The 18,913-nt window shown below is 35.1% G+C and overlaps 2 pseudogenes; one reads left to right on the forward strand and one right to left on the reverse strand.

The window, feature by feature from the left end:
* Positions 1 to 452: 452 nt before the first annotated feature.
* On the reverse strand, positions 453 to 16,585 carry LOC111438726 (annotated as a pseudogene).
* LOC111438776 lies at positions 7,720 to 11,931 on the forward strand (annotated as a pseudogene).
* Positions 16,586 to 18,913: the final 2,328 nt, after the last annotated feature.

The following is an 18,913-nucleotide window of genomic DNA, read 5'->3' on the forward strand; positions in this document are numbered from 1 at the left end:
GCCTTATCCGTGTACTAAAGATCATTTGGCTATATACTTGAACTTGATCCACTCTTATGTCTCCACATATAGTTCAAATAATCATACCTATAGCGAGAGTGTTCTTAGTTTATTGGATTTGGATTAATGATCGTAAAATTCACTTTATTCAATAAACATCAATAATAACTTCATTGCAAATATGTTTTTGTTTACCAGCTGTTTTTGTTTACCAGGTATGAGTTTTAAGACATAAAACCCAACAATTCTTTCTCCTTTACTTATTTTGTTTTAGTATATTTGGATCGTGGTACCATTTTCATTCTCTTGTTTAGGCCATTGAACATTGAAAGCTTTAATAAATTAAAAAAAAAAAAAAACAACAACAACAACAAAAGAATCGATTATTATTGCATAGAAGAACTTTGAATAGGAAAATAAAATTTCTATTAGTGAGATAAAACAAGTTAAACTCAATCCAACTCATGTGCCTTTTTTAATGTCACAAAAATTGGACTGCTAACACGATGCTTCCCATCAGACCACACAAGTTTTCCAAACGTATACCCTTCAGTTTGATTATTTGGCACCCTCCTCAACACAACTTTGAAATACTTCTCTTCACCAGTTTTGGTGAACTTCAAAGTACTTGGGTCTACTGAAACTGAAACTCCTGGCGGTGCTTCGACTTGAGCAACATATGTGCCTGGACTTCCCACATTTTTTACTCTTCTTTTGATCTCTACTGCCTCTAATTTTTAGATTATTCATGGAGATTGATGGGTAATTCAAATCTATTACTCTGAATGACTTTGAACAAACAAATGAAGTGTCATTGGAGAATAGTTTCATTTGTGTTTTATTGTAGCCACAGACGCATAGGAAGTTCAAGTAATCTTGGGTGGATAGGTCATAAATAAGGCCCGGATTTGCTGCTTTATTTGGTTGGACATGGCCTGCACCATATGCCAATGAGTTTGCTTTCTCCTTTTTCGAGTTTAGTATTGGATTTAAGTCATTTGCTTCAGTTTCAGCTGCCAAACAAAACCCTTAGCTTGCAAGATTTAAGTCAAAATGAAAATCCTATAAATAACGTATCTTACTATTCATGGTTTCGAAATACTCTTGACAAATTACTAGTTTAACTAGTCACCGAACTTTTAAAATGATGGAAGAATTTTGAATAATGAACCTGTGGTCATGATTGCAGATCTGATAGCTGCTGAACTCCATTTTGGATAAAGAGTTCTGAGAAGGCCAACGATACTAGAAATATGGGGGCATGACATGGAAGTGCCCGATAATATATTATATAGAACCCGACGTTTATCAAAAGGTGAATCAGTTGGTGATGCTTTGTCAGAGAAAGCCGCTAGTATATTCACACCTGGTGTTGTTATATCAAGCTTGAAATTGAAAAAAAAAATACAATACTTCATATTTTGTTGACACATTGAAGTTTATACTATAAAATTAATCAACACACAAATCTTAACCCACCTTGAGTATTGAAGGCTCAACTATGCTGGGTTAACCCACCTTGAGTATTGAAGGCTCAACTATGCTGGGACCTCTTGATGAGAATGAAGCTATAATTGGTGTTGGTTTGATTTCCAACTCAATTTTGGTTTGATTTCCAACTCAATTTTCACGCGAGTCATGTAAGTCATTGGACTTCTGATTCAACTACAAAACGTGACGTATAAGTTACCACTTTTGAGTCTAATAAAATATTGAACTAATTTTATGTTTATTCATTTCAAAGAGTTTGAGCATAAATGTGGAAGTTGACGGAATAAGATAGAGTAATTACTTAGTAGACGAGATGTATTGGTTGAGTGATTCACCATCGATATAGCTTATATGTGAAGTAGGAAGTAAGTAAGTGTGCATAAGTCAAAAGTTCATCTCCACTTTCCTTGTTATTAACAATAATCATCCCGACACCACCAACTTGAGCAGCTACATAACTTTTGTCCACTCCTGAATTACCCTAATTAAGGTAAACTACAATTTTTCCTTTTACCTTTCGAGATCGAGGATCAAAAGACCCTTCAAAACATATTAAGCTACTAAGATCACAATAAATTTTACCATGTGACTACAGTCAATTTGTTCTTATAATTATGTTGGAAATATGTGGATTAAATTAAACAAAATATTGTTAAATTTTAAAATATATTTCAATTATGTTCTTACAACTTGAAAATTTTGCAAAAATTATCAAATGATACAAATCAACTTAAAGCTAAATTTAAGCTAAAAATTGTAAAAATTGGAGAATATACCAAACATTATTTATAACTAAAAAATATGATAAATTTTTATTGTTCATTTCAACCCAAAAATATTGCTAACATAATTTACAAATTTACATTAGATGGTTTCAATAGAAAATTCCTCAAAGGCTAGTTTTTGGATCTATTTCAAAATTCAACGGATAATTTTAAATACTCATGCATGATAGAAATGTATCCATAATTTAAAGATATTAGGTATAATTTGAATAAAAATATATTCACGCGAGGTTATCAGAGAGACATTGTTGAATTTTGCATCTAAAGCATTGATCAATGGATAGAACTTCTTAGCTAGGAATATTTTACTAGAAAGATTTTCACCATGGTGTTGACAATGAAAAATCATTAAAGACAACATAAACGTAGTACAAAATCATAAACTCAATCGATAAGAATATAGAAACACGCATACGATACAATTTTATATGTCAAATGCAATTACCTGGTTGAAAATGGTTCGATACTTACCTAAATATTTGTATAAATTGTGTAAAAAACATAGCTTTATAATACTAACTAGTGTCGGATAGAGTACCTTAAAGTGCCTTTTGTCTCCCAATGTCACATAAGTGGTAAAAAGCCTATCAATTGTGCTAGCTCCCACGGTTATCATCCATGGTGTGGCATTTGAGACCTTGCCTTCAGATGGTCCTGAATTTTCAGCAGAACAAACAACAGTGATGTCGTTCTTCACTGCATGGAAGGATAGTATAGCCACTAGATCGTCAGAAAATTCTTGATCCTTTTCACCGAGTGAAACCGATAGAACATCAACTCCGTCACTAATGGCAGCTTCAAAGCCAGCTACAATATCGGCCATAAAACACTCACCAACAAATGTTGGAGGCCAACATACTCTATAGGCAACAACAAGAGCCTTAGGGGAACCCCCTTTTGAAGTGCCATAACCATTCCCAAAAATGCTTCGCTTTAGGGGAACCCCCTTTGAAAGTGCCATAACCATTCCCAAAAATGCTTACTCCTTGAACGAAATTGCCTCCAGCCGTGGATAAGGTGTGTGTTCCATGCCCATTATCGTCTCTTACTGTTTTATAGCTTGAGTTGAGAGGTCCTACGATGGCATACCCTTTGTTGAAGTACTTTGCTCCAATCAACTTTCTGCATTAAAATCTTCAATTCTACATCTACGTCATACGTACCGATACAATCATTTGATACAATGACTAGCTAGAGCACAGACACGACAAAGACAGATATATTATCATTTTTATATAAGAAAAAAATTTAAAAGTCAATGAGTTTATACATTTGTATGCTTAAAAACATAGGTTAAACCCTTAGTTCCTAATTTTTTTTTTTTTTTGTTTGTATTTTATATATATATATATATATATATATATATATATATAAACTAAAAGAAATGCCTATGAACATTTCGTTTTGTATCTATTTTATTCTTAAACCTTAAAAATTATCTTAAGTTCCTTAAACTTACAATTTTCGGACAATCAATAAATTTATTGATTTTGTGTCTAATACATCATTGACACATTTGACTTTTATTCAAAACTCAGGAACCTATTATTATACTATAAATTGATATAACGATATGGTTAGGTTATGTATCGAAAAGGATATGATTATGATAGATTGATGGAACGATATGGTTAGGATACGTTTCTGTAACGGTATAACTAGGATACGTCCCTATAAGGGTATGACTAGGATACGTTCATGAAATGATATGGTTAGGAGACATTCCTGTAACAGTATAACTAGGATACATTCCTGTAATGGTATAACTAGGATACGTCCCTGTAACAGTATGACTAGGATATGTTCTTGAAACGATATGGTTAGGATGTGTTCCTGTAATGGTAAGACTAGGATACGTACATGAAACGATATGATTTAGGATACGTTGGAAAACGATATGACTAAGGTATGTTTATGAAATGATACGACTAAGAGATGTAAAAGGACGATAAGACTATGACAAGTTTAGGAAACGACATGGCTAATATATGCATATGGAAATAATATGACTAAGGTATGTTCATGAAATGATACGACTATGAGATGTATATGAATGAAAAGACTGACAAGTTTAGGAAACGATATGGCTAAGATATGCATATGGAAATGATATGACTATGAAGTGTTTACGAAATTATATGATTATTATATGAAATGTGAATGACGGATATATATATCTTGTGATATGATATGAAATATGTTATGGTACGAGATATCTGATAAATTGACATGTTTATGATATGAAATATTGTGATGCGATATGTTATGGTATGATATGTATATGATGAAGATTATTATGTCTAGAAGCATGGAACGTTACGATATGACATATTTATGTAATCTGAATGATATGATATGATTGACATGCAAAATGACGAACTAGCATGAAATACAACCACGACATGTGCATGAAAGACATGATAAATAATATGAGAAATGATATAAAAAACGATATGATATGTACAAAACGCTAGCAGAATTGTATTAAATGATAATGAAAATGGAAAAATGTTAGGGACCTCATGCATTGTTGTGTGTTCATGTATCGGGGGATACCCCATTTTTTCTAATGATACGGATGCGTACTTTATGAGGCAGGAAAACGATCATTATGGATATCATAATGCTGCAACAACCAGGCAAAGAAATATTATATTTATCATAATGTTGCGACGTTCCGGTAGGAAAAAAATCATTATATTTATCCTCATGCTGCGACGGTCGCTATTCCTAAACAAGTGTTCGACATCAACAACTATTAGAGAATGCTTGCCCTTCAAGAAAGAGGCCCAGAAGGTGTGCGAACCGACTGTTAGATCCATACTCGCACGTGTGAACCATGTGTAAAACAGTAAATACACGTCCAATTAGCCCATTTAGAATACCTGCCATAGGAAAATAGACTGATATGATAGGTATCATTCATGAAATTGTATATGTTTTCATTTAACCCAAATAGTGGAGTCACTTGCTTAGTATTTCTTTAAATACTCAAACCACATGTTATTTCTATTTCAAGTACAGGCAAGACATTCTTGTACGGCTGACGACGACATCTAACTCAAGATCATGGCACATGTATAAGGTAGTCCATGGCACATGTATAAGGTAGTCACATTTATTTTTCTTAGACAATAGGGTGTTTTTAATTTAATTATTCATTTATTTCATTTAGTCATTTTTTGTGTTGTTTTAAAGATGTTTTCAAACATGTAAGTCCATGACTCTGTTTTAAGATAAAATTATGTTATATGAAAGTTTAATGAGGTAATTCTGCATTCAATGTTCATAATATGTATACAGTAGTGACCTACCTTAGATTAAGTAGAAAATTTAGGATCGTTACATTAAAGAACTCTCTCTGTTAGGTGGGGACAGCATGGTGAGTGCTAACCAACTCGTCATCCATGGGAGGTTAGCTGGCGAATCTGTTCAGTCATGTAGTCACTCAAGGTTGGTGAAGCGACCCCCTATACGTGTGAGCTCTATTGATTACCTGCATGATCAATGTCTACCCACAAGATGAATCCATCGTATAGGGCCATCCAAGCGAACTATCAAGTTACACGAACCTAACAAACCTTACGCCTAGCTCAATGATACCATACCGAAGTTAAAAGGGAAGTAGAAGTTCTACAGACACTGTAGCGACTTCTATCGGCCTAAGTGGCTACATTTATTATCGAGGTTGTTGTGGTGGTCTTTTAGGTCCCTAGTGCAGGTTAGAGGCCTGAACATTAATTCACGTCTCCAGGTTTCTCAATTCTAACTACTCGAGTCTTGCTTGCTCGAGAGCACTAGGGCATCACCTTCTAATCATCTCTCATAGTTCTAATGCACTTGGATTACAAGATGCATTCCATCCTAGGTATTGTCTAGCCTAACTAATGCTCACACCATATTCTTATTCTATTTCAACTACTTACAATGTAACAACCATTAAAAAATAATAATAATAATAATTAAAGTACGATGTGAACCGAATTTAAAAAGAAAAGGAAAAATGTGGGAAGGGTAAACTCCTTTTAAATTGTTGTATGAAAATAACATTGTAACAAACGATATTTGTTTTGTATGATCCAAGGAGCATGAAATAATATTTTTAAGTTTTACTACAAAATACAATTTAGAAACAAATTAAGCATGAAATTTATTTTTTACTGAGGTAATTAAGTTTATATTCAAAATAGGTGAAACCTCGATATAAGTGAGAACGAATATGAAGGATGAAAGCAAGTAAATTTTGAGTTAGATAGAACTTTGGATAAGGTCAACCAAGTAGTCTTACTATTGGCTCCGTCAGAAGACTTGTCTCATGTATGACGTCACATGCCCAGTGGCCCTTCCACGTGTCATTTATACTTTATGTTATACGATGATGTCATGATGTTGGCATGATGATGATGATGCATGATAACAAGATGATGTGAGACCTAATGATGAAATGAATTAATATGATGATGTTTTATATTAAGATGATGTGCATGTATTAAATGTCACGGTAAACTATGACGATGAGTTTTCAAAGACACAACCCTAGTTAATGTTTGTGATGATGAATGTGTAAAGGCCAATGCATGCATGTTACTTACAAAAATGTTTGAATGGTGTATAGGGTTGTGTCATAAAGATGATTTAAAGAAGAAAACTATAGGTACATCATGCATTTTGTGTGTTCATATACATCGGGATACTTCTCCATTTATGATGATAAGTACGGATGCGTACACTATGATGCTGATGATCATGCCTCGAAACATCGCTACGGATAGCTAGCTCGACTATGATGTGTTCAAGAGGTTCGAACCACCAAGCGACCCACGCTCACACTTGTGAGCTGTGTGTAGCTACACATCCAATTTTGTCTAGACTGGAGGCCACCTATATATTTTAATGATAGGTGGAATCATGAGTTGGATGTGTTTCGATCATCCTTTAGGCTGGAGTATCATACTTGCACGAGACAAATTGAAAGTATGGGAAACTGAGTACTCCATAGAAGGTTGAGAAGAGTTTCGATCATCCTTTTGACCTTCCAGAATGAATTGGATTGGTCTAATCTCTTGTTAGGATGTTTCCCACCGTCGACAGATTTCCCATACAACATTTCGTAAAAAACTAGGACAGGCCAACCTAAAATTAAAAAAAAAAAAAAAACTAACGACCATATCATGTTAATTTCCTATAATTCTTTCTTGGATTCTACTTTTTTGGTGTGGATATTTTATTAAATCATTTTCATTTCCTTGCCATAATAATTTCTTTAAAATACCATCAATTTCTTCCATTTTTGCTCTGTTCTCTTCAAATGGAAGATTTCATCGTCACTTTCTATACATAAAAATGAAACTCCAAATCTGAGTCAAAACATAAAACACTGTTCATCATTATAAAAGCCACGGAGTAATAGAGAGTATACCATTCTAATAAAACAATTATTCTGAGAGATATAGAAATGGAGGCCTTCAATCGTCCTCCTTTACTTCTCTCATTCTTTCTTTGTGCTCTTTTACAAACATCCACCATTGCAGCCAAGAAGGTTACTCAATCATCACTTATAAAAGCTTTTTAATGTTTATATCAAGTGAGTTTTAGACATTCAAACGTTTTGTTTATGTTGTATAGTCTTATATTGTTTACTTGGGATTACATTCACATGGATTGAATCCTTCTGCGGTAGATCTCCAACTTGCAACACAAACCCACTACAATCTACTTGGATCTGTGTTAGGAAGGTGAAGCTTTTAGTTTTAAATCATGTAGCGTAGGATTTGTTGAACTCACTCTTGATTTACACTCTTATGTTTATGTTTCCAAGTACAGCAATGAAGCAGCTAAGAAAGCAATCTTTTACTCATACAATAGACATATCAATGGCTTTGCAGCAGTTCTTGATCAGAAAGTTGCGGAAGATATAGCGAGTAAAATGATTCATCCGTTTTTATGGTTATGGTTATCATTTTATTTGATAATGATTTTCTTTCTTAGTAAAATCATACTCGTTTGTTCCTAATTTATTGACTTTCATATTTTTATGGAAATGTTCGGATTTTCACACAAAAATTCCAAAAACAAAAACGACCATTTTTTAGTATTCACAAAGTCAAATAGTTAACCAGCCAGTCTAGTTTTTTTAATTTAATAATGATGGTGGTTTTGTCCTTTTCTTTTTTTAGAGCATCCTGATGTGATATCAGTACATGAAAACAAAGGACTGAAACTGCACACAACACGATCATGGAACTTTCTTGGAGTTGAGAATGATGGTGGAGTTCCTTCAAACTCACTTTGGAACCTTTCAAGTTTTGGTGAATCTACAATCATTGGCAACATTGACACAGGTCGTACTTATTTTCCTCTCATAAGTTCCTAGACATTCAGCTTTTGTACTAATTTGAGTACCTCTTCTTATTGGGATCAATACAGGTGTTTGGCCAGAATCAAAAAGCTTCAGTGATGAAGGATATGGACCTATCCCAACCAGATGGAAGGGAAGTTGTGAAGGTGGCTTTAACTTTAGTTGCAACAGGTCCTAACTTCAAATCTCTTATTATTACTTCACCTCTATTTAATTATTTTATGCTAAAAACACGGACACTTTCATTTGATTAATATATTAAGCACAGATTAGACACTTTTATTAGCATAATAAACACACGGGTAATAGTTGCTTAAAGTGAATATTAATCTAACACTGGTTAGATGCATATCGATTCATTGTTAATGATACTGAATAGACACGTAAATACACAACTTTTTAGAGCAAAATTACATCATATTCATTTTCTTAGTTTATTATTATTATTATTATTATTATTATTTATTTATTTATTTATTTATTTATTAGACACAATTAAAATTTCAACCATTATTAACTATCACAAAAATTTAACTTACAAAGCTAAAAGTTTAGAAACTTGTTAAATATTTCAAAAAATATATATATATAAACGAAAAAAGATTTGTCCTTGTCGTGTTTGTGTTCTAGCTAGTTATTGTATCAAATGCTTGTATTGATACGTGTGAGGTAGATGTAAAATTGAAGATTTTAAATGTAGGAAGCTGATTGGAGCACGATATTTCAACAAAGGATATATATCCGTCGTGGAACCTAAACCTCTCAACTCAAGCTATGAAACAACAAGGGACCATAATGGGCATGGAACACACACCTTATCCACAGCGGGAGGAAATTTCGTTGAAGGAGTAAGCTTTTTTGGGAATGGTAATGGCACTGCAAAAGGGGGTTCCCCTAAAGCCCTTGTTGCTGCCTATAGAGTATGTTGGCCTTCAATGGGGAGTGGTGGGTGTTTTATGGCCGATATTCTAGCTGGCATTGAAGCTGCCATTAGTGATGGAGTTGACGTTCTATCGATTTCACTCGGTGGAAATACCGAAGAATTTTCTGACAATCTAATAGCTATAGGGTCCTTCCATGCAGTGAAGAACGGCATCACTGTTGTTTGTTCTGCTGGGAATTCAGGACCATTTGAAGGCAGTGTCGAAAATGTCGCACCATGGATAATAACTGTAGGAGCTAGCACAATTGATAGGCTTTTTACCACTAACGTGACATTGGGAGACAAGAGGCACTTCAAGGTACACTATGTGACACTAGTTAGTACTATATTTTTATGTTCTTGACACTATTAATACAAATATTTAGGTAAGTATCGAACCATTTTCAAACATAGTAAATTGCATTAGGCATATAAAATTGTATCATATACGTGTCTCTATATTCGTATCGATTGAGTTTATGGCTCTATACTACGTTTATGTTGTCGTTAATGATTTTTCATTGTCACTACCAGGGTACAAGTCTTTCTAGTAAGACAATGCCAGCTGAGAAGTTTTATCCGATAATTCGTGCTTTAGATGCAAAATTCAACAATAGCCACGATATCGATGCGTGAGTATATTTTAATTTAAATTATGCACAATATCTCTAATTTTTTGATACATAATTGAAATATGTTTTAAATTTGAGAGTATTTTGTATAATTTAGTCCGAATATTTTTACCATAATAATAAGAACAAATTGACGGTAACACATGATATTAATTAAAATTTTATTGTGATCTTGTAGCGCACTTTGTCTAAAAGGGTCTCTTGATCCTGAAAAGGTAAAAGGGAAAATTGTAGTTTGCCTTAATTGGGACGATATAAGATTGGAGAAAGGTTATGTGGCTGCTGAAGCAGGTGCGATTGGGATGATTATTGTTAATAACAACGGAAGTGGGGAAGGACTTATGGCTGATGCACACTTACTTCCTGCTTCACATTAAGCTATACTGATGGTGAATTAATCGACCAATACATCCGGTCTAATAAGTAATTACTCCATCTTATTCCCAAACTCTTTTAAACTTTATGATCTATTAAATATAAACTAACTTATATGTCACGTTTTTGTGAACCAGAAATCCAATAGCTTACATCACTCCTGTGAAGACTGAGTTGGGAACCAAACCTGCACCAATTATGGCTTCATTCTCATCGAGAGGACCCAACCCAGTTGAGCTCTCAATACTCAAGGTTGGTTAAGATATGTGTGTTTAGTAATTTTATATTATAAAGTTCAATATGTCAACGACTAACGGTCACAAAATTTGAAGTATTTTATTTTTCTTTTTAATTTTTAGCCTGATATAACAGCACCAGGTGTCAATATATTAGCAGCTTTCTCGGAGGAAAATTCAATAACTGGTTTACCTTATGATAAACGTCGGGTTCTTTTTAATGTATTATCTGGCACTTCTATGGCATGTCCCCATATTGCTGGTATCGTCGGCCTTCTCAAAACCCTTTATCCAAAATGGAGTCCCGCAGCTATCAGATCTGCAATCATGACTACAGGTTCATTATTCAAAATTCTTCTATCATTTTAAAAGTTAACAGACTATTTAAACTAATAATTTATGAATAGTAAGAGATGTTATTTATGGTATTTGCATTATTTTGTTTGGCAGCTGAAACCGAAGCTAATGACTTAAATCCAATACTAAGCTCAGAAAAGGAGAGAGCAAACCCATTGGCATATGGTGCAGGTCATGTCCAACCAAACAAAGCAGCAGATCCTGGCCTTGTTTACGACCTCTCCACCCAAGACTACTTGAACTTTCTATGTGCCCATGGCTACGACAAAGAACAAATGAAACTATTCTCCAATGATACTTCATTTGTCTGTTCAAAGTCATTCAAAGTATTAGACTTGAACTATCCTTCAATCTCGATCTATAATCTGACATCTGATGTAGTGAACATCAAAAGAAGAGTGAAGAATGTGGGAAGTCCAGGTACGTATGTTGCTCAAGTCGAATCACCGCCAGGAGTTTCAGTTTCAGTAAATCCAAATACTTTGAAATTCACTAATTCTGATGAAGAGAAGGATTTCAAAATTGTGTTGAGGAGGGTGCCAAATAATCAAACTAAAGAGAATGTGTTTGGAAAACTTGTGTGGTCTGATGGGAAGCATCGTGTTAGCAGTCCAATTTTTGTGACATTACAGATACAGTGAGAGAAGTTGTAGTTTGCCTTAGAGGGGACCATGCAAGAGTGTACCAAGGTTATGTGGCTGCTCAAGCAGGCTTCGAATATAAAGTACACTGATGGTGAATCAGTTTACCAATATATCAACTCTACCTAGTAATTACTTCGTCTTATTCCATCAACTTCCATGTTTATTCACGAACTTTTTTGAACTTCATAATGAACTAAACATAAATTTAAAAGTTTTGAGATCCTTTTTTAAGTTAAAAATTTTATTAAACTTGAAAGTTGAAAAAATGACAAAAGTTGTAACTCGTATGACATATAGGTGGACGAGTCAAAATTTTAATGGCTTACATGACTGGCATGACGATAGAGTTCGGAGTCAAACTAGCACCAGTGATGGCTTCATTCTCGTCAAGAGGTCCCAACATAGTTGAACGCTCAATACTCATGGTTGATTAAGAATTGTCTCAAGTAATTTTACAGTATAAAGTTCAATACGTAAACTACCAATCGTCACAAAAATTTTGAATATTGCATTTTTCTTTCTAATTTCCAACCTGATATAAAAACATGTGAATATACTAGCAGCTTACTCGGAAGAAACATCATCAATTGACTTACTAGTGCCATTCTTATATTACCTTGAGTAATATATGTGCATTAAGTTTTCATCTTATCACCATTAATATTAGTTAGGGTTGTGTCCTAGGCATAACTATCGTCAAAATGCAGTAGGACATTCACAACATGCTTACCAACTTAACATAGAAATAACATCATGCATCGTCATCAACATATAACGTCATCATAACACATCATAATCATCATAGAACATCATTAACTATCATCATATAACTCATACACGTTATCATACATCATAAATCATAAAGCATAAAGAACACGTATCGGTCCCACTAGACATGTTTCGTCATACATCACGCACTATAGTAAGACCACTTACTCAAAAGCTTCTCCATGTATTGTCGGAGTTCGTTTCCTATTAAATCGTTCATCGCCTTTCGTTAGTATTTCACAGTTGTAACATAATTAAATTTAAATTTGTGAAATGAAGCATTATAATAACGTTTATTACCTCAAATAAAGGTCAAAACCAGCTGTGGGAGGGTAAAAAACTTGGGGGTCGTTGTCCAATTTGCGAAACCAAGTTGTCTAAGCTGTTTTTAGCCTTTAAGAATTGTGTAGAGCCAAGTTGAGCTTAGCCGAGCGGAGTCGTTTTTCATTCCTCTTTTTTAAGTCATTCAACATAAAAACTTAAATAAATTTAAATTTAAATTTAAAAAGAAATGAAAAATCCATTATCGAGAAGAATTGTGAACAAGAAAATAAAATTTCAATTGAGTTAAAACAAGCTAAACTCAACCCAACTAACATGCTTCTTTTATTTCACCTTTAATGTCACAAAAATTGGACTGCTAACGCGATGCTTCCCATCAAACCACACAAATTTTCCAAACACATGCTCTTCAGTTTGATTATTTGGCACCCTCTTCAACACAATTTTGAAATCCTTCTCTTCATCAGTTTTGGTGAACTTCAAAGTACTTGGGTCTACTAAAACCGAAACTCCTGGTGGTGCCTTGACTTGATCAACATACGTGCCTGGACTTCCCACATTTTTTACTCTTCTTTTGATCTCTACTGCCTCTGATTTTAGATTATTCAATTGATGGATAGTTCAAATTTGTTACTTTGAATGACTTTGAACAAACAAATGAAGTATGATTGGAGAATAGTTTCATTTGTGTTTTATTGTAGCCACAGGCAGATAGGAAGTTCAAGTAGTTTTGAGTAGAGAGGTCGTAAACAAGGCCCGGATTTGCTGCTTTATTTGGTTGGACATGGCCTGCACCATATGCCAATGAGTCTGCTTTCTCCTTTTTTTTTTAGCTTAGTATTGGATTTGGTTTCGGCCGCCAAACAAAACCATTAGCTTGCAAGATTTATGTCCATCTTACTATTCATGGTTTGGAAATACTCTTGACAAATTACTAGTTTAACTAGTCCTTCAACTTTTAAAATGATCATGAAGTGCCCGATAATACATTATATAGAACCCGACGTTTATCAAAAGGTGAATCAGTTGGTGATGCTTCGTCAGAGAAAGCAGCTAGTATATTCACACCCGATGCTGTTATATCAGGCTAGAAATGAAAAAAAAAAGGATATACTTCAAATTTTGTGACTATTATTAGTTGACACGTTGAACTTTATACTACAAAATTACTCAACACAGATCTTAACCAACCTTGAGTGTTGAGGGCTCAACTATGCTGGGACCTCTTGACGAGAATGAAGCCGTAATTGGTGCTGGTTTGATTCCCAACACAGTCTTTACGCGAGTCATGTAAGCCATCGGAGTTCTGATTCAACCACAAAATCTGACATATAAGTTATAACTTTTGAGTCTAATAAATTTTTATTCTTACAAAATACGCCTAATAGATTCCTAAGCTTCTAAATTTATGTTAAGTTTATATTTAAAAGAGTTTGTGAATAAACGTGGAAGTTGATGGAATAAGATAGAGTAATAACTTAGTAGATCGGATGTATTGGTCGACTGATTCACCATCGGTATAGCTTAGATGTGAAGCAGGAAGTAAGTGTGCATCAGCCAAAAGTCCATCCCCACTTCCCACGTCATTAACAAGAATCATTCCTACGGCACCTGCTTGAGCAACCACATAACCTTTGTCCACTCTTGCATCGTCCCAATTAAGGTAAACTACAATTTTTCCTTTTACCTTTTTAGGACCAAGAGACCCTTTAAGATATAGTACGCTACAAAATCACAATTGTCAGAGATGTATGTCGCATCTATTGAAAAAATTGATGGAGCTAAACATTATAAAAATGGGAGAAAATATATAACATAATTTAAGTTAAAATATACTCAAGCTTCTATACAGTGACCTTGTTGAATTTTGCATCAAAAGCATTGATCAATAGATAGAACTTCTCAGCTGGCAATATTTTATTCGAAAGACTTTCACCCTGGTATTGACAATGAAAAATCATCAAAGACAACATAAATGTAGTATAGAGCCATAAACTGAATCGATACGAATATAGAAACACGTATACGATACAATTTTATATGCCTAATGCAATTTACTATGTTTGAAAATGGTTCGATACTTACCTAAATATATGTATAAATAGTGTCAAGAACATAACTATATAGTACTAACTAGTGTCCGATATAGTACCTTGAAGTGCCTCTTGTCTCCCAACACCACGTAAGTGGTAAAAAGCCTGTCAATTGTGTTAGCTCCCACAGTTATCATCCATGGTGCGACATTTTCGACCGTGCCTTTAGATGGTCCTGAATTTCCAGCAGAACAAACGATAGTGATTCCGTTCTTCACTGCATGGAAGGACCCTATAGCTATTGGATCATCATAAAATTCTTCAGCACCTCTACTGAGTGAAACCGACAGAACATCAACTCCATCAGTAATGGCAGCTTCAAAGGCAGCTAGAATATCGGCCACAAAACACTCACCGCCCCCCACTAGAGGCCAACATACTTTATAGGAAGCAACAAGGGCTTTAGGGGAACCCCCTTTTGCAGCACCATAACCATTCCCAAAAATGCTTACTCCTTTAACGAAATTGCCTCCTGCTGTGGATAAGGTGTGTGTTCCATGCCCATCATAGTCCCTTGCAGTTTCATAGCTTGAGTTGAGAGGTCCCACGAAGGATGCATAGTCTTTGTTGAAATACCGTGCTCCAATCAGCTTCCTGCATTTAAAATCTTCAATTTTACATCTACATCACACGTACTGATACAAACATTTGATAGAATGACTAGCTAGAATACAAACACGACAAGGACAGATCTATTATCATTTTTATACAAGAAGAAAATTCAAAAGTCGATGAGTTTATGCATTCGTGTGCTTAAAAACTTAGGCTAAACGAGAAGTTTAGTTCTTAAACTTTTTTTTTATTTGTAATTTTTTTATATACGAATTAAAAGAAATGTTTAATACGTCTCTCAACTTTTATCTTTTTTTATTAAGTTCCTTAAACTTACAAGATAATGAATAAATCTTGAAATTTTAATTTTGTATCTGATAGATTAATAAACCATTTGACGTTTATTTAAAATTTACAAGCCTACTAGAAAATAAATTGAATATTCACAGTCCTATTAAACATAAATTTTAATTTTATATCTAATAGATCAATTAATTTTTAAATATTTGAATAGGTAAAAAAAAAAAAACATAAAATTGAATGTTACAAACCTATTGCACATTATAATTCAATATGCGTCTAACAAATATTAGATTAATATTCACTTTGAACAACTAGTGTCCCGTGTTTTTCTATTATGCAAACAAAAGTGTCGAATACGTGCTTTAACACATTAGTTGGATTAAATTGTCCATGTTTCTTAGCATAAAGTAATTAAATAGAGGTGTGGTAACTTTAAGGGATTTGAGGTAAGGGACCTGTTGCAATGAAATTTTGAGCCGCCTTCGCAACTTCCCTTCCATCTGGTTGGGATAGGTCCATATCCTTCATCGCTAAAGCTCTTTGATTCTGGCCAAACACCTGCATTGTTCCCAATTACAAGAAGAAGAGGTACCTAAATTATTATAAAATTTGCCTAATGTCCAAGAACTTATACCGTCCAACCTGTGTCAAGGTTGTCAATGATGGTAGATTCACCAAATCTTGAAAGGTTCGAGTCTGAAGAAATTCCACCATCATTCTCAACTCTAAGAAAGTTCCATGATCGTGTTGTGTGCAGTTTTAGTCCTTTGTTTTCACTGATACCAAGTCAGGATGCTATGAAAAAAGAAAAAGGATAACTATTAGACTTTTGAAAATTAAGCTTGTGAATTCTTCCTACCTACAAAATTTTGAAAGCTAAAAAACGTCGTTTTGTTTTTGGAATCTTTCTGTAAGAATTCGAACGTTTCCATAGAAGTATGAAACCACATAAATTAGGAACAAATGAATATTATTTTACTTGCTACGTCTTCTGCAACTTTGTGATCAAGAAGCAAAGCCATTAATATGTCTATTGTATGAACCTAAATTAGCAAGTAAAATAACAGGGATCCAAGTAGATTGTAGTGGGTTTGTGTTTCTAACAGGGATCCAAGTAGATTGTAGTGGGTTTGTGTTTCTAACAGGGATCCAAGTAGATTGTAGTGGGTTTGTGTTGCAAATTGGAGATCAAGAGTAGAAGGATTCAACCCATGTGAATGTGATCCCAAGTAAACGATACAAGACTGCACTGTTAGTTTATTTAATCTTGTATTAACCGTAATTAATCTATTTTACTGTTTGTATTTCAATGTATGTGAGTTAAGGGTAGTTAGTAGCGGTTAAAGGTGGTTACTAGCGGTTAAGGGTGGTTACTAACGGTTAAGGTGGCTATTCTGTCTATATATGTACTCTGTAACCAGTTGAATAATAGGATGTTGGTTTATTGCCTCTCTTAGTTGTATGAGTGTTTTCTAACATTTGGTATCAGAGCCAAGTTACATGCCAAAGATCATGCCGAGAAATAATAACAACACTGGAGAGAGAGGAGAGTCGTCGAAGTTTGCAACAAAGGAAAGTCTGGTAACACTCCAATACCCGACGTTATCGAGAACCAACTACTCAGCATGGGCTATGAAGATGAAGGTCTATTTGCGTGCTCAAGGGGTGTGGGACGCAATCGAATCAACTGAGTCTCTGGATAGCCTTGATGAAAGGAAGGATCAAATGGCCTTAGCAGCCATCTATCAAGCAATCCCTGAAGAGATGTTGTTTTTGTTAGCAGAGAAAGAGACAGCAAAGGAAGCATGGCAGACACTAAAAACTATTCATCTCGGTGCTGAACGTGTAAAGGAGGCAAAGATCCAAACTCTGAAGATTGAGTTTGAAATTATGAATATGAAGAAGTCCGAGACTATTGATGATTATGCAGCAAGGTTGACAGAAGTTGTTAATAAAATACGTCCGTTTGGAGACAAGTTTGAAGAGGCATACTTGGTGAAAAAATTTCTCCGCTCAGTACCTCCTAAGTTTCTTCATATCGCATCGGCAATAGAGCAATTTGCCGATTTAAAGGTGATGACCATGGAGGAAGTCATTGGCCGTCTTAAAGCATATGAGGAACGGATCGGTGGCAACAAAGAGAATGTTGAGCATGTCTTATTGACTCAAGGAGAATGGAAAGAGAAAAAACGTAGCGACAATGGAGGCCATAGCCGAGGGCGAGGTCGCAGTGGTCGCTGGAGAGGGAGAGGCCATGGTCGTGGAAACGACTCGTTTCATCAAGAGAAGAAGGCTGACAAGAGCAAGGTAAGATGCTACAATTGTCAAGGCCTAGGCCACTATGCCTCAGAATGTCGGAAGGTGAAGTGTTATAATTGCCAAAAGATTGGCCATTATGCATCCGACTGTAGATCGAAGAAATGGGAGGATCAGGCGCACTTGGCTGAGACGCAAAGTGATGAGGATGAGCCAGCCTTACTTACAGCACAAGTTTGTGAAGTCCGAACTCTCGGTTCACCAGAGTTGACGGAGATGGCTCTTTATGAAGAGAAGGTTGTCCCAGAAGAAATTGAGAAGGTAAATAACATTTGGTTCCTAGATACGGGAGCCAGCAATCACATGACTGGTTGTCGAAGTTGGTTCTCAGAATTGAACGAGTCAGTGACCGGCACGGTGAAGTTCGGAGATGGATCACTTAGAGAGATAAAAGAACGTGGAGATGTGAAGGCTGCGTCTGTGAAAAAAACAGAGAAGATGATCGATGGGGAAAAAATCGATGGCTTTGTGAAGATTGAATCGGAGAAAAAAACAGAGAAGCGAGAAGAGAAGAAAAGCGATGGTGAGAAAATCGTTGGAATTGTGAAGTTTGAATCCGAGGAGATGGGCGATGGCGTTGTGGCGGAGGTCCAGAATTTGGCATCGGAGGTAGCGAAAGCAAAGGAAATAAAAGAGAAGGAGGTCACCTATGACGGCGAGAAGAAGGATAAGGAGGATGGAAACAACGACGGTGCTATTGAAAAACAGATCGTCGGAGAAACGAAAGCGGAGAAGGAGAAGGAGGCCATTGTTTCCGGCAGTGCAATTGAAGTAGCACGGGTAATTAAACCTGTTGAGG

Source organism: Cucurbita moschata, unplaced genomic scaffold (genome assembly GCF_002738365.1).
Source record: "Cucurbita moschata cultivar Rifu unplaced genomic scaffold, Cmos_1.0 Cmo_Scf00082, whole genome shotgun sequence".
Lineage (NCBI taxonomy): Eukaryota > Viridiplantae > Streptophyta > Magnoliopsida > Cucurbitales > Cucurbitaceae > Cucurbita > Cucurbita moschata.